This window comes from Salvelinus namaycush, chromosome 6, assembly GCF_016432855.1.
Source record: "Salvelinus namaycush isolate Seneca chromosome 6, SaNama_1.0, whole genome shotgun sequence".
Taxonomy (NCBI): Eukaryota; Metazoa; Chordata; class Actinopteri; order Salmoniformes; family Salmonidae; genus Salvelinus; species Salvelinus namaycush.
The window spans coordinates 25,362,605-25,373,086 of record NC_052312.1 but is presented as its reverse complement, the minus strand read 5'-3'; the positions used below and the strand labels follow the sequence as shown (position 1 = coordinate 25,373,086).

At 41.6% G+C, this 10,482-nt stretch overlaps 1 long non-coding RNA gene across 1 annotated transcript; it reads right to left on the bottom strand.

Moving 5' to 3' along the window:
- Nucleotides 1-861: 861 nt before the first annotated feature.
- Nucleotides 862-8,860, bottom strand: LOC120049823. The gene is made up of 3 exons (XR_005477141.1): nt 8,694-8,860; nt 8,505-8,613; nt 862-911 (listed from the first exon to the last, which is right to left on the bottom strand). It is a non-coding gene; the product is annotated as an uncharacterized LOC120049823 (long non-coding RNA).
- Nucleotides 8,861-10,482: the final 1,622 nt, after the last annotated feature.

The following is a 10,482-nucleotide window of genomic DNA, read 5'->3' as shown; positions in this document are numbered from 1 at the left end:
TGTAGTCAATGAACTGCATTCTCACATAGGTGTTCCTTTTGTCCAGGTGGGAAAGAGCCGTGTGGAGCGCGATTGAGATTGCGTCATCTGTGGATCTGTTTGGGGAGGTATGCGTGGGTCTAGGGGTCTTGGGTTTTCGTGTATACATCAATGTTATTCTCAGAGGCTTCTCGGAACATATCTCAAAACAATCTTGAAGCATGGATTCCGATTGGTCAGACCAGTGTTGAATAGACCTTAGCACGGGTACTTCCTGTTTGAGTTTCTGCCTATAGGAAGGTAGGATCAAAATGGAGTCATGATCTGATTTGCTGAAGAGAGGGCAGCGGAGGGCCTTGTAGCCATCCCGGAAGGGGGAGTAACAATGGTTGAGCGTTTTTGCAGCTCGAGTACCACAGGCAATCAAATCAAAATCAAATTTATTCAAATAGCCCTTCTAGATCAGCTGATATCTCAAAGTGCTGTACAGAAACCCAGCCTAAAACCCCAAACAGCAAGCAATGCAGGTGTAGAAGCACGGTGGCTAGTAAAAACTCCCTAGAAAGGCCGAAACCTAGAGAGGAACCAGGCTATGAGGGGTGGCCAGTCCTCTTCTGGCTGTGCCGGGTGGAGATTATAACAGAACATGGCCAAGATGTTCAAATGTTCATAAATGACCAGCATGGTCAAATAATAATAATCACAGTAGTTGTCGAGTGTGCAACAGGTCAGCACCTCTACTGCTCCTGCTGTCTCTAGAGAGTTGAAAACAGCAGGCCTGGACAGGTAGCACGTCCGGTGAACAGGTCTGGGTTCCATAGCCGCAGGCAGAACAGTTGAAACTGGAGCAGCAGCATGACCAGGTGGACTGGGGACAGCAAGGAGACATCATGCCAGGTAGTCCTGAGGCATGGTCTTAGGGCTAAGGTCCTCTGAGAGAGAGAGAGAGAAAGAAAGAAAGAAAGAAAGAAAGAAAGAAAGAAAGAAAGAAAGAATTAGAGAGAGCAAACTTAAATTCACACAGGACACCGGATAAGACAGGATAAATACTCCAGAAATAACAGACTAACCCTATCCCCCCGACACATAAACTACTGCAGCATAAATACTGGAGGCTGAGACAGGAGGGGTCAGGAGACACTGTGGCCCCATCCGATGATACCCCCGGACAGGGCCACACAGGCAGGATATAACCCCATCCACTTTTCCAAAGCACAGCCCCCACACCACTAGAGGGATATCTTCAACCACCAACTTACCATCCTGAGACAAGGCAGAGTATAGCCCACAAAGATATCCGCCACGGCACAACCCAAGGGGGGCGCCAACCCAGACAGGAAGACCACGTCAGTGACTCAACCCACCCAAGTGACGCACCCCTCCTAGGGACGACATGGAAGAGCACCAGTAAGCCAGTGACTCAGCCCCTGTAATAGGGTTAGAGGCAGAGAATCCCAGTGGAGAGAGGGGAACCGGCCAGGCAGAGACAGCAACGGCGGTCGTTGCTCCAGTGCCTTTCCGTTCACCTTCACACTCCTGGGCCAGACTACATTCAATCATAGGACCTACTGAAGAGATGAGTCTTCAATAAAGACTTAAAGTTTGAGACCGAGTCTGCGTCCTTCACATGGGTAGGCAGACCATTCCATAAAAATGGAGCTCTATACGAGAAAGCCTCGTATAGAGCTCCATTTTTTGGAGCTCTATACGAGTTTGCTTAGAAATTCTAGGGACAATTAGGAGGCCTGCGTCTTGTGACCGTAGCGTACATGTAGGTATGTATGGCAGGACCAAATCGGAAAGATAGGTAGGAGCAAGCCCATGTAATGCTTTGTAGGTTAGCAGTAAAACCTTGAAATCAGCCCTTGCCTTAACAGGAAGCCAGTGTAGGGAGGCTAGCACTGGAGTAATATGATCAAATCTTTTGGGTCTAGTCAGGATTCTAGCAGCCGTATTTAGCACTAACTGAAGTTTATTTAGTGCTTTATCCGGGTAGCCGGAAAGTAGAGTATTGCAGTAGTCTAACCTAGAAGTAACAAAAGCATGGATTAATGTTTTGGCATCATTTTTTGGACAGAAAATGTCTGATTTTTGCAATGTTACGTAGATGGAAAAAAGCTGTCCTTGAAACAGTCTTGATATGTTCGACAAAAGAGAGATCAGGGTCCAGAGTAACGTTGAGGTCCTTCACAGTTTTATTTGAGACGACTGTACAACCATCAAGATTAATTGTCAGATTCAACAGAAGATCTCTTTTTTTCTTGGGACCTAGAACAAGCATCTCTGTTTTGTCCGAGTTTAAAAGTAGAAAGTTTGCAGCCATCCACTTCCTTATGTCTGAAACACAGGCTTCTAGCGAGGGCAATTTTGGGGCTTAACCATGTTTCATTGAAATGTACAGCTGTGTGTCATCCGCATAGCAGTGAAAGTTAACATTATGTTTTCGAATGACATCCCCAAGAGGTAAAATATATAGTGAAAACAATAGTGGTCCTAAAACGGAACCTTGAGGAACACCGAAATGTACAGTTGATTTGTCGGAGGACAAACCATTCACAGAGACAAACTGATATCTTTCCGACAGATAAGATCTAAACCAGGCCAGAACTTGTCCGTGTAGACCAATTTGGGTTTCCAATCTCTCCAGAAGAATGTGGTGATCGATGGTATCAAAGTCTGACGCCATTAACTTCTACTTGGTCACAATCCCGGATCCGGGAGCACCCTCATCAGTAAAAAAGCTGACTAGCATAGCCTAGCATAGCGCCACAAGTAAATACTAGCATCTAAATATCATGAAATCACAAGTCCAAGACACCAGATGAAAGATACACATCTTGTTACACATCAGCCATCATTTCTGATTTTTAAAATGTTTTACAGGGAAGACACAATATGTATTTCTATTAGCTAACCACGATAGCAAAAGACACAACTTTTTTCCCACCATTTTTTACTGCATAGGTAGTAAAAAAATCACAAATTCGACCAAATAAAGATCACAAATTCGACCAAATAAAGATATAAATAGTCACTAACCAAGAAACAACTTCATCAGATGACAGTCTGATAACATATTTATTGTATAGCATATGTTTTGTTCGAAAAATGTGCATACTTCAGGTATAAATCATAGTTTTACATTGCAGCCACCATCACAACTCTCACCAAAGCAACTAGAATAACTACAGAGAGCAACGTGAATTAACTAAATACACATCATAAAACATTTATGAAAAATACACAGTGTACAGCAAATGAAAGACAAAGATCTTGTGAATCCAGCCAATATTTCAGATTTTTTAAGTGTTTTACAGCGAAAACACAATATAGCATTATATTAGCTTACTACAATAGCCAACCACACAACAGCATTGATTCAAGCCAACAATAGCGATAACGAATAAACCAGCAAAAGATATTAATTTTTTCACTAACCTTCTCAAACTTCTTCAGATGACAGTCCTATAACATCATATTACACAATACATATAGAGTTTGTTCGAAAATGTGCATATTTAGCGGCACAAATCGTGGTTATACAATGAGAATAGTAGCCAAGCTGCCAACAAAATGTCGGGAGAAATCTTGGGAGAGGCACCTAATCTAATCAATAACTAATCATAAACTTGACTAAAAAATACAGGTTGGACAGCAAATGAAAGATACATTAGTTCTTAATGCAACCGCTGTGTTAGATTTTTAAAATTAACGTTACTACGACATACAGCGTGCGTTAAAGCGAGACCGCACCGAAATTAATGGCGGAATAGTAGGTCAACATTTTTCAACAGAACAACGAATTAACTTCATAAATAGTTCTTACTTTTTGATGAGCTTCCATCAGAATCTTGGGCAAGTTGTCCTTTGTCCAGAATCATTGTTGCTCGGTTGTAGATTGCCGTCTTCAACTTAGGAATTAGCAGCAAACATTAGCTATGTGGCCCAGACGTGTCCAACTCACTATAACGCAGCACAAAGAAATATCCCAAAATCGCAATATACTGATATAAACTGATATAACTCGGTTTAAAATAACTACATTATGATGTCTTTAACACCTATATCGAATAAAATCAGAGCCGGATATATCTAAGGCCTATAACGAGAGCTTTCCAGAATGCCATCCTGAGGTCTGTCTCGAGTCATGACGAACGTTGAAAAGAGTGCACCCCACGTTCCAAGACCATTTATATGGCCTCAGATCTGCCTAGCAACTCCATTCCAATTCTCACTGCTTGCTGACATCTAGGGGAAGGCGTATGCAGTGCATGTCGACCAATAGAATACATGCAAATTAATAAACTGACCCTGGAACAGATTGCCTGATTTCAGATTTCTCACTTCCTGACAGGAAGTTTGCTCCAACTTGAGTTCTGTTTTACTCACAGATATAATTCAAACGGTTTTAGAAACTAGAGAGTGTTTTCTATCCAATAGTAATAATAATATGCATATTGTACGACGAAGAATTGAGTACGAGGCAGTTTAATTTGGGAACGAATTTTTACAAAGTGAAAACAGCACCCCCTATTGAGAAAAGGTTAAAAGGTAATTGACCACCTTCACAAGTGCAGTCTTAGTGCTATGATGGGGTCTAAAACCAGACTGAAGCATTTCATATACATTGTTTGTCTTTAGGAAGGCAGTGAGTTGCTGCGCAACAGCTTTTTCTAAAAATTTTGAGAGGAATGGGAGATTCGATAGGCCGATAGTTTTTATATTTTCTGGGTCAAGGTTTGGCTTTTTCAAGAGAGGCTTTATTACTGCCACTTTTAGTGAGTTTGGTACACATCCGGTGGATAGCGAGCCGTTTATTATGTTCAACATAGGAGGGCCAAGCACAGGAAGCAGCTCTTTCAGTGGTTTAGTTGGAATAGGGTCCAGTATGCAGCTTGAAGGTTTAGAGGCCATGATTATTTTCATCATTGTGTCAAGTTATATAGTACTAAAACACTTGAGTGTCTCCCTTGATCCTAGGTTCCGGCAGAGTTGTGCAGACTCAGGACAACTGAGCTTTGGAGGAATATGCAGATTTAAAGAGATTTGCTTTCTAATGATCATGATCTTTTCCTCAAAGAAGTTCATGAATTTATTACTGCTGAAGTGAAAGACATCCTCTCTTGGGGAATGCTACTTTTTAGTTAGCTTTGCAACAGGATCAAAAATTAATTTAGGATTATTCTTATTTTCCTCAATTAAGTTGGAAAAATAGGATGATCGAGCAGCAGTGAGGGCTGTGTGGCGCCATTCCCGTTCCAATTTTCTTGAAGCTTGCTTCAGAGCTCGGGTATTTTCTGTATACCAGGGAGCTAGTTTCTTGTGACAAATGTTTTTAGTTTTTAGGGGTGCGACTGCATCTAGGGTATTGCGCAAGGTTAAATTGAGTTCCTCAGTTAGGTGGTTAACTGATTTTTGTCCTCTGACGTCCTTTGGTAGGCAGAGGGAGTGTGGAAGGGCATCAAGGAATCTTTGGGTTGTCTGAGAATTTATAGCACGACTTTTGATGATCCTTGGTTGGGGTCTGAGCAGATTATGTGTTGCGATTGCAAACGTAATAAAATGGTGGTCCGATAGTCCAGGATTATGAGGAAAAACATTACATTTATTCAATGGGACACAACATTTATTCAATGGGACAAAACTAGGTCCAGATTATGACTGTGGCAGTGAGTAGGTCTGGAGACATGTTGGACAAAACCCATTGAGTCAATGATGGCTCCGAAAGCCTTTTGGAGTGGGTCTGTGGACTTCTCCATGTGAATATTACAGTCACCAAAAATTTGAATATTATCTGCTATGACTACAAGGTCCGATAGGGAACTCAGTGAGGAACGCTGTATATGGCCCAGAAGAACTGTAAACAGTAGATATAAAAAGTGATTGAGTAGGCTACATAGATTTCATGACTAGAAGCTCAAAAGACGAAAACATTGTTTTTCTTTTTGTAAATTGAAATTTGCTATCGTAAATGTTAGCAACACCTCCGCCTTTGCGGGATGCGCTGGGGGATATGGTCACTAGTGTAACCAGGAGGTGAGGCCTCATTTAACCTTTACTTAACACCCATCTCGGATCCGGGAGCATCCTCATCAGTAAAAGCTGACTAGCATAGCCTAGCATAGCGCCACAAGTAAATAATAGCATATAAATATCATGAAATCACAAGTCCAATACAGCAAATGAAAGATAAACATCTTGTGAATCCAGCCATCATTTCCGATTTTTAAAATGTTTTACAGCGAAAACACAATATGTATTTCTATTAGCTAACCACAATAGCCAAAGACTCAACCGCATATTTTCACCATGTTTCTACCGCATGGGTAGCTATCACAAAACCGACCAAATATAGATATAATTAGTCACTAACCAAGAAACAACTTCATCAGATGACAGACTTATAACATGTTATACAATAAATTTATGTTTTGTTCGAAAATGTGCATATTTGAGGTATAAATCATAGTTTTACATTGCAGCTACCATCAAAAATATCACCAAAGCAGCCAGAATAATTACAGAGAGCAATGTGAAATACCTAAATACTCATCATAAAACATTTATGAAAAATACATGGTGTACAGCAAATGAAAGATAAACATCTTGTGAATCCAGCCAATATTTCCGATTTTTTAAGTGTTTTACAGCGAAAACACAATATAGCATTATATTAGCTTACCACAATAGCCAAACACACAAATGCATTTATTCACCGCATAGATAGCATTCGCAAAAACCAGCAAAAGATATAAAATTAATCACTAACCTTGACCAACTTCATCAGATGACAGTCTTATAACATCAGGTTATACAAACACTTATGTTTTGTTTGAAAATGTGCATATTTAGAGCTGCAAACCGTGGTTATACATTGTGAATATGTAGCATCGATTCACCAGAATGTCCGGAGCTATTTTGGACACTCACCTAATCTGACCAAAGAACTCATCATAAACTTTACATAAAAATACTTGTTGTATGGCAAATGAAAGATACACTCGTTCTTAACAATAGGGGGGCGCTGTTTTCACTTTGGAAAAAATCGCGCCCAAATTAAACTGCCTCGTACTCTATTCTAGATCGTACAATATGCATATTATTATTACTATTGGATAGAAAACACTCTCAAGTTTCTAAAACTGTTTTTTGAATTATATCTGTGAGTAAAACAGAACTCATTTTGCAGCAAACTTCCATACAGGAAGTGAAAAATCTGAAAACGATGCTCTGTTCCAGGGCCTGCCTATTCAATTGCCTAATATTTATCGATATGCATGCACTTCATACGCCTTCCACTAGATGTCAACAGGCAGTGGAAGGTGGAATGGGGTGTCTAGCTTGATCTGAGGCCAAACAAGAGCTTTTGGAGTGACAGGTCTGGAAATTTCTTTGTCTTCTCTGGCGCGCGAAGTACGTTGACATTGGCTTCTGAAAAGTGTTCGGTATACACGGCGGATATCTCCGGCTCTGATTTTATTTGATACATGTGATAATAACATCATAAAGTAGTTTTTTCAACCGAGTTGTATCAGTTTATTCAACGTTTATTGGGACTTTTGGAATTTTCTGTTCTTTGCGTCAAGAGAAGATGGGCATGTTCGCGCCACATGGCTAGCTAAGGTTGCTAATTCGACAGGAGAAAAGGACATTCTAAAACCAAACAACGATTTATTCTGGACCTAGGACTCCTTGTACAAGATTCTGATGGAAGCTCAACAAAAGTAAGAACAATTTATGATGTTATTTCGTATTTCTGTGGAAAATGTTGATTCCTATTCTCTGCCGTTTTGGCGGGCGCTGCCTCGCAATAACGCAAGCTGTTTGTTATGGTAAAGTTATTTTTTTTAAATCTAAGACTAAGTAGCTATATTTTGAGATGAGAGATATCACAATCTCTTTCAATAATGACAGGAATGGAGGAGGTCTTTATTCCAGTGAGATTGCTAAGGCGAACACCGCCATGTTAAGTTTTGCCCAACCTAGGTCGAGGCACAGACACGGTCTCAATGGGGATAGCTGAGCTGACTACACTGACTGTGCTAGAGGCAATGTGTTGATAGAACTTCGGTAGCATTTTCCTCATATTCAACGGGTGTTGAGCGTTTGTAAATTAATTAGTTATTCTGCGCTCTGGAACACTCAGACGTTTTTGTACACTCAGTGCATAAGGAATCTTTCCTGGAATCTCGATTGTTGTAGAGACAATAGAATAGAATAGAATGTTTTGGTGATTAGTTGACTATTCAGTTATCTGAGGTTCTGAGAGACAACCCTCCATGCCTTCAAGCTGTACTCTGTTTTGCTCTCTCCCCTTTAGGCTCTTTCAAACCAAACTTGCTACAGTAAACACACCAGAGTTGGGGTCAATTCCATTTCAGTTCAGTCCAAACTGAAGTTCAAATGCAACATTTTGCTCATAGAGAAGCATTGAGAAAAATGTACATTAGAATTTCCGCTTACTTCCTGAATTTAAATTGATTTGACCCCAACCTTGACACACACACACCCTCTCCCCTACTCACCGTTTATGTGTGACCAGGCACTGCCTGAGTCCCAGCTTGCTGAAGATGTCCACATCTATCCCCATGGGGGTATGGTCTGTTACAGTGAAGAGACTAAGGTCCAGGATACCTATTCAAATATAATATAACATAATATCATATAAACATAACATTATATAACATACTATCAGTGTGTGTGTGTGACCTTACCCCTCAGTTTGACAGCAGGGGGTCCGGAGGTGGGCTGGGGGGAGCACGTGTTCCATGAAGAACACTAAACAAGGCACTGACCATCTCCTCCTGTCGCATGCGAGTGTTGTCTAAAAGTGGAAGGAGAGGGAGGGGGAGATGGAGGGGGGACGGAGGGGGGAACGAGGGGAAGGAGGATGTAGAGAAAGTGGGGAGGATTTCATCATAGATGCATACAGCTAAAGTACATACACACAGCGATATGCAAACACATACTGATTTGTAATTTGTAATGGGCCTCATGGACACATAGCTGAAGATTACATATTAACAGACACACGTCAGCAAATACAGATCAGCCATACAGTCCAACATTGCTCACAACATTGCCTCACACCTCATTATCAAACATGTCCATTGGCAAACACACACATCACCTGTGGCACTGATTGGCAAACACACAAAGCAAACGTAAGACACAGATAGCGAAAGAGAGAGAGACAGACAGAGATACAGAGACCGACAAAGAGAGACAGGCAGACAGACAATGGGTGAGTAGCAGAGAGAATGGAGAAAAATAATGAGATAGTTAGGAATCTGTGTCTGCTACCATCCCATCCACCTTCCTTACACTCATACCCTCCTGAGCACTACCAAGGGAGGATCCGACCGCCTAGGGCGCAACAAATGTTGATGCATTAAATTGCATCGCATCAAACCGAATTCGTTCCTCTAATCAAACCGAATCGACCCGAATCGTTTCAAACAAAAACATATTCTTCCTGTGTTGTTTCAGAGTCCATGTATCGAGATACATATTGAATCGTCTTGAAATGGAATGATGCACATCCCTACTAACTCCAACCATACACCTATCTCTAACCTCAACACTGTTGACCCTCCCATCGTGGCCATGTAGTGATCTCCTTACCCAAACATGCAGCAGCCTGTCATTCAACCCTGGGTGATAGAGTCTGCCCCTGAAGAGCAACAGCCCTTGAAGATGACCCTGTCATGGTGATTTAACGCCATCTGTTCCATGGTAAAACAGAAATACCTTATTTACATAAGTAAATACCCTTTGCTAAGAGACGCGAACTTGAGCCCCGGTGCATCCTGTTTCCATTGATTATCCTTGAGATATTTCTACAACTTCATTGGAGTCCACCTATGGTAAATTCAATTGATTGGACATGATTTGGAAAGGCACACACCTGTCTATATAAGGTCCTACAGTTGACAGTGCATGTCAGAGCAAAAACCAAGCCATGAAGTCGAAGGAATTGTCCGTAGGCTTGTGTCGAGGCACAGATCTGGGGAAGGGTACCAAAAAATGTCTGCAGCATTGAAGGTCCCCAAGAACACAGTGTCCTCCATCATTCTTAAATGGAAGAAGTTTGGAACAACCAAGACTTCCTAGAACTGACCGCCCAGCCAAACTGAGCAATTGGGGAGAAGGGCCTTTGTCAGGGAGGTGACCAAGAACCCAATGGTCACTCTGACAGAGCTCCAGAGTTCCTCTGTGGAAATGGGAGTACCTTCCAGAAGGACAACCATCTCTGTAGCACTCAACCAATCAGGCCTTTATGATAGAGTGGCCAGACGGTAGCCACTCCTTAGTTAAAGGTACATTACAGCCCGCTTGGAGTTTGCCAAAAGGCATCTAAAGGAATCAGACCATGAGAAACAAGATTATCTGGTCTGATGAAACCAAGATTGAACACTTTGGCCTGAATGCTAACCATCACATTTGGAGGAAACCTGGCACCATCCCTATGGTAAAGCATGGTGGTGGCACCATCATGCCGTG